The sequence below is a fragment of the Pteropus alecto genome, unplaced genomic scaffold (genome assembly GCF_000325575.1).
Source record: "Pteropus alecto unplaced genomic scaffold, ASM32557v1 scaffold92, whole genome shotgun sequence".
Taxonomy (NCBI): domain Eukaryota; kingdom Metazoa; phylum Chordata; class Mammalia; order Chiroptera; family Pteropodidae; genus Pteropus; species Pteropus alecto.
The window spans coordinates 1,273,563-1,280,670 of NW_006432447.1; the positions used below are offsets into that span (position 1 = coordinate 1,273,563).

At 35.3% G+C, this 7,108-nt stretch overlaps 1 protein-coding gene across 2 annotated transcripts in view; it reads right to left on the reverse strand.

The window, feature by feature from the left end:
* RASA2 (RAS p21 protein activator 2) overlaps positions 1-7,108 on the reverse strand; it is a 95,193-nt gene that overhangs the window by 46,709 nt on the left and 41,376 nt on the right. The window lies entirely within an intron of this gene.

Sequence of the window (7,108 nt, forward strand, 5' to 3'; positions counted from 1 at the left end):
GCAGGCACCTGAGGAAGGGAGAAGTGGATGCCTTCTCAGGGGCTGCTCTAGGAGAAGGTTAATTTTTTATTTTGAAATAATTTCTAACTTTCAAAAAGTTATAAAAATAATATGTAGAGTTCATATATACCTATTACCCAATGTTAACATAGTGTCACCAGAGGCGATTTATATAAACGGAAAACTAACATTTCCACGTGTTAATAATATTCACTACTCTATGGAAGTTTCGCCAACGTCCTTTTTCTGGTCCAAGATGCACAGAACCTCACATTGCATTTAGTCGTCATGTCTTCTTAGTCTCCTCCATAAAAAACCAATAGTTTCTTAGTTTTCCTTCTATGCCCCATCACCTTACCAGTACTAGCCAGTTCTTTTGTAGAATATTCCTTAATTTTGTCTGATGTTTGCTCATGATTAGATTGAGGTTATGCATCTTGGTGTCTTCCTCAATTCAACATACAAGAAAGTACTGGACATTTCAGGTAATATTATTTTTGATTACTCAGTTAAGGTGTTATCTATCAGACATCTTGTGGGAAGATTCTTTGAGACTATGCAAACATGCGTTTGTCATCATACCTACACCCACTTATATAGATGATTTGTCTCTGCATTAATTATTATTGTAGTGTTTGCCAATGATTTTCTATCTCCATCATTTGTCCAACATTCATTAATTAGAGTTCTGCTATAAGGAAAAGCAGTCCTTTTTCCCCCACGTATCTGTTTATATCAGCATAGATTCATGTATATTTATTTTATTCTACAGGTTTTAATCCATCATTATCATTATTTATTTTGATGCTCAAATTGTCCCAGATTTGGTTATCTGGAGTTTCTTCAAGTTGGCTTCAATGTCCTTTCTACATGACCTGATTATTTTTTAAGCACTTCCTTACTTTCTGACTCCACAGATGCTCTAAGCTCATCTTATATTTTTCCTGCCCAAGCCTTGAAATCGGCCACTGCTGAAAAAAAGTTCACATTCTTCTTATTGGAACAGCTCTAACACTGTAGCCATTAGTTACTATTTCAGTTAATTAAAATTAGACAAAATTAAACATTCAGTTTTTTGGTAACACTAGCCATATTTCAAGTTTGAAATAGGCACACATAGCTAATGGCTACTGTACTGGACGGTTAAGATATAAAACATTTTCATCACCACAAAAAGATCTACCAGACAGTGCTGACTGAAGAATATTTAGAAACCAAGATATGCTAAGTACACTCATGGCTACTGAGATGACAGTGTTGTGAAGCCTGCTCAGTGAACACACACACACACACACACACACACACACACACACGCACGCACGCACGCACGTGCATAGACACCTATTAGACAATTTTACTTTGAGAAGTCTGTCTTCAAAGGAGAGCAGAGAAATGGGGAGAGTAGCTGGGGAAAAGGTTGGGGGGAGATGAGGTCTGGGGAGGCATGTCTTTTAGAATAGGATATCCCAGAACATGTTTACATGTTGATGAAAACAATCTAAAAGGGTAAAGTGGACAAAATAGAAGGAATAATGAAAGGAGCAAAGTCTCTGAGTAAAGGAAATAGATAGAATCCAGAGCTCAGATGGAAGAATCTACTACCTTCAATAAGAGAAGGGATACCTCCTCTACTACGGTATAAGGATAAAGGAATGAATACCAATACAGGTATTCAGGAAGATATGACCAACTTATAGTGAAGTGATGGAAAATCTCATAGGTTAGAGAAGCATAGTAAAACTCCAGGGCAGATACAAGTACCCATGAAAAGTTTATGATCATAAACTTAAAGTAAAATCAATCTGTGTGATTTTTCTCTAGCCATATTCAGGTGCAGACTGAATGCAGAGGAAGAGGTTAAGTTCATTCATATTAACGTTTTTCCAGATCAGTAAGATAAAAAGAAGAGCAAGGATCTAGAGAATATACACGAAAATGATTACAGTGATAAATTAAAACAAACAAACAAACAAACAAAAAACAACCTAGAGCACAGTGAAAACAGGAGCAGGTGAGAACGTAGTAAAGACCAATAGATAATGGTCTTACTGAAGTTTAAGAAATGCTCCAGTGAGAAGCTTATAGGTCTGGAGGATCTAGGACCTAGCAACTGCTAGGTTATGAACCATTTCACATATTACGCCCCAAAACTATAAGTTCAACAAGAAGGACAAAGAAAACAACACTTGAAACTAGGCCTTCAGCATTACTAAAAAACAGAAATGGAATACCACGAACTTCAAAATAATTCTAAAGTTGAGCAATGGACAAATTCCACAAAGCCAGTACTGGAGCTCTAGTGCTGCAAGTCAGCAGTATGGACAGTGGAGGCATAAGTGAAAAAGAACAGAAAAAATATAGATGAGCATACGTCCACATAAAAACCTTGTTGGTGGACATTAATAGTAGTTTTCTTTATAAGACTGAAAATGATTCAAGTACCCATAAACTGGTGAACGGATAAACAAATTCCACACGACGTAATACTACTCATAAAGAAATAAACTGGTTTCCAGCTCTAGGACAAGATGGAGTAGATGCACGCCTCTCTATCTTCCTCATTAAGTACAGTTAAAAATTCTGGACATTTCATATAAAAGAAATGTGAGAAAACTCTGAAGGTGAAGAGAAGAAGGCAAAGCAACTGGAGATCTTGAGACCTAAGGAAAGTCATGATAATAAATTCCCTGGGTTTTCTTTATATAGTAATCTCCCTGATCCACAGGGGATACATTCCAAGACCCCCAGTAGATGCCTGGAACTGTGGATAGTACTGAGCCCCTACATATATGATGTTTTCCTTCATACATTAGGCACAGTAAGAGATTAGAAACAATAATAATAAAATAGAACAATTATAATATACTGTAATAAAAGTATGCGAATGTCGTCTCTCAGCAAACTAGCACAAACTTTTTTTCACAATTACCAAGGATCTTAACAGCCTCAGCATACAATTTTTTTTCTCTCCTTATTAAGTTGAGATCTTTCACCTTTTCACTTAAAGGAAGTGCTTTACAGCTTCTCTTTGGCATATCTGAATTGTCAGCATCACTATTCTTGTGCTTTGGGGCCATTATTAAGTAAAAGGAAGCTTACTTGAACATAAGCACTGTGATACTGCAGCAGTTGATTTGATAACCAAGACAGCTAATGACTGATTAATGGGGTGGGGAGCATCTACAGCAGGATACACTGGACAAAGGGGTAATTCACATCCCAGGCTGGATGGAGCAGGACTGTATGAGATTTCATCATGATACTCTGTACAGGACACAACTTAAAATTGATGAATTATTTATTTCTGAAATTTTCTAATATTTTCAGACTGTAGTTGGCTGTAGGTAACTGAAAACACAGAAAATGAAACCGTTGATAATGGGGGATGTACTTTACACAACCCAGAGTGAGTAGTAGAGAAGCCACCAATCTGGGAATATCAAAAAAATTACCCTAAGAAAAAGTCAGCTCTCTGTAGCCAAAGGACTAGGAAATGGGTAGCTTAGCAAGACAGGAACTCTTTTTAGACAATAACCACCTACTCCAATCAAACACCATGAAAACACTGTGGCTCCACCCTTACCCCATCAACAGGCCAAAAGTTGAGAGAACCTAGACTTCCATCTTTGACAGTTTATAATGAGCTCCTTCTCCCTATGATGTCAGTAGAGACCACATGGAGATGCCTTTCCATCCCTGCTTAGTAGCAATAAGGCACTCCTCCTCCATGCCACAGTGGTGTCAGAGAAGGCTGAGTGGGAAGGCAAGGCTTTCACCACCTTCCAGGAGTAACGAACTCCTCCCAACCATGGTGTCAGTAGAGGCCACATGGAGAAGTAATGAGACAATTCACCCCACCTCAGCCAAAGTGGTCACAGGAGAAAACTAAGGGGAGCCAAAACTACCATTTCCATTCAGCAGTAAAAAGGAACTCTTCTTATTCTTCCCCAGGGGTATCGACAGAGGTTAAGCCAGACCTTGGACTTCTCTCTCTACCTGACAGCAGTGAATAGGCACTCCTCTTTCCCCACTAGCAGAGGAGTTTGGCTAAAACAGATTTAAATGAGATCTATGGTCTCATAACACAATACTCAAAATGTCCAGGACAGAACTGAAAATGACCCATCGTTACAAAAAACAATTTTCAACTTTAAAAAAGAAAAGACAATCATCAGGTACCAGTACTGAGATAACATGGATGTTGGAATTACCTGGCAAGGATGTGAAAGCAGCCACCATAAAAATGACTCAATGAGCAATTATGAACATATTTGAAATAAATAAAAAATAGAAAAATTTCAGCAAAAAAGAGAAATTACCACCAAAGAAATAATAAAGATATAAAGACCAAATGGAAACCTTAGAACTTAAAAATACAGTAAAAATAAAAAACTCAATAAATGGGCTCAACAGCAGAAAGACGACGACAGAGGAAAGATCAGTGACCTTAAAGACAGAACAACAGAAATTATCCAAAATGAATAAAAGAGAGAAAATAGACTGAGGGGAAAAAAAGAGCAGAGCATCAGGAACCTGTGGGGCTATAACAGAAGATCTAACATTTATGCCAGCGAAGTCTCAAAAAGAATGGGAAAAGGTGGCAGGGCTGATAAAGTAATAGAAAAAAATAATAGCTGAAAACTCCCCAAATTTGGCAAATTACATATTTATATATTCAAGAGGCTAAGTAAACACCAAACAGGATAAACTGAAAGAAATCTATGTCAAGATATGTCACAGTCAAACTAAAACACATAGAAAACTAAAAGCAAAGAAAAAAATCTTGAAAGTAGCCAGAGAGAAACAGCACTTTACCTGCAAAGGAAAAACAATTTGAATGGCAGTAGATTTCTCATCAAAAACCATGGAGCCAGAAGGAAGTAGTACATTTTTAATGTGCTAAAAAAGAACTGTCAACTGAGAATTCTATATAGAGTGAAAATATCCTTCAGGAATGAAGGAAAAAAGATATTCTCAGATGAAGGAAAACTAAAAGAATATGTCACTAGTAGACCTACCTTAAAAAAACTAAGAAGAAATTCTCTAAACATAAAGACAGTGATCAAAGAAGGAATCTTGAAATAACAGGAAGGAATATAGAAAGAGCAAAATTATGGGTAAATACAATTTTCTAACTTTTCTAAATTGTGTTAGAGGGCTGAAGCAAAATTATAACACTGTTTGATGTGGTTCTCAGTGTATGTAGAGGAAATATTTAAGACAATTATACTACAAATGGTGAATGTTAAAGGAATTTAGAAGAAGGCTAAAACTTCTATACTTTATTCTAACAGATAAAATGTCCACATCAGAAGACTACGATGTAATACACATGCAATGTAATACCTAAACCAACCACTAAAAAAACTATACAAAGGGATACGCTATAGATTGAAAAACACTATAAATTGAAAAACACTATAGATAAATCAAAATGGAATTCCTAAAATATGTTCAAATAACCCACAGGAAAAAGAAAATAGAAAGAGAGAACATAGAGGGAATAGAAAACAAAAATATAAAATGGCAATTTAATCCTATCAATAATTACATTAAAAATAAATGATATAAAAGAGAGATTGGCAGAGTAGATTTTAAAAGTAACCCAACTACATTTTATCCACAAGAAAACGCACACAACAATTGGATGGATCTGATTGAAAAAAGCCAATCTCAAAAGGTCACATATTGTAAGATTCTACTTATATATAACATTCTTAAAACGACAAAATTATAGCTATGAAGACAGATTAGAGGTTGCCAAAGGTTAGGGATGGTGGTAGAAGAGTGGGTGTGACTAGAAAGGGGTAGCATGAGGTAGATCTTCATGGTGATAGAATAGTTCTGTACCTTGATTGTGGAAGTGGTTACACAAATCTACACGTGATGAAATGACATATAATACAATGTATACTGTACAATGTCAACTTCCTGGTTTCTACACTGTATATTAATTATGTAAGATGTAACCACTGAGGGAAACTGAGGACAGGGTACATAGGACCTCTCTATACTTCACAATTTCCTATAAATCTATGATTATATCAAGAGAAAAGCATCTTTTAAAAAAGTCAAACTGCGAGAGTTCAAATCCACTCCCTGTATGAACTTGAGCTTATTTAACCATCTGTACAGCATTTTGTCATCTATAATATAAAAATGATAGTATCTACTAAAAAGTTATGACAAAAAAATAAATAAAACAGTACCTGAAAAAGACAAACTCTTGATATATGCAACAATGTTGCTACATTTCAAAAGTATTCTGCTAAGTGCAAGAAGCAAGACATAATGTTACATGTTACATGAATGTTACATGAATCTGTTCATGTGACATTTTGGAAAAGGCAAAATTATAAGGACAGAAATCAGATCATGGTTGCCTGGAACTGGTACTGAATGCATTTATGAGTAATGCCTTTCGGTATAGTTTTGACTTTTGAAGTCATGTTAATATTCTACATACTCAAAAAATAAATCAACAAGAATGGGAGAAAATAACATTAAACTGAATGCAAACAAACCAAACCAACCCAACTAATTCTATTTCAAAAGTACAACCTAACCAAACCAAGTAGAGGAGGGAGTAGTGGAAGGGGGACTAATCCGGATACTTTCACTATATGCTCTTCAGTTTAGGGGGAAAAAAACTGTAAACAAATCTTGAGCTGTTTTCAGTACACCTACTGAATCCAAATTGAAAGAATAACTGGTCTGTATTCTTAAAAAAGCTTAATACCACGAAAGACAAAGAAAAGCTAAAAACAATTACAGGTTAAAGAGATTAAAGAGGTATAACAACTAAATGTAATATATGATCTTGGAATGGAACCTTTTTTGGAGAGAAAAAAATCTTAAAGGACATTGAGACAGTTGACAAAAGTGAAATGTAACAACTACAGATTGAAGTACTGAATATAACAACTATATATTATACTTTTATTGTAACAATGTTAAATTTCCTGAATTTGATAACTCTACTACAGTTATTTAAGAGAATATCTTTATTCTTAGGAAATATATACTGATATATTAAGAGTCATGATTATGTAGCCTTCTTTAAAAGAGTTCAGAAAAAAGTAACTGAGTAAATTGTATGTAGTATTTA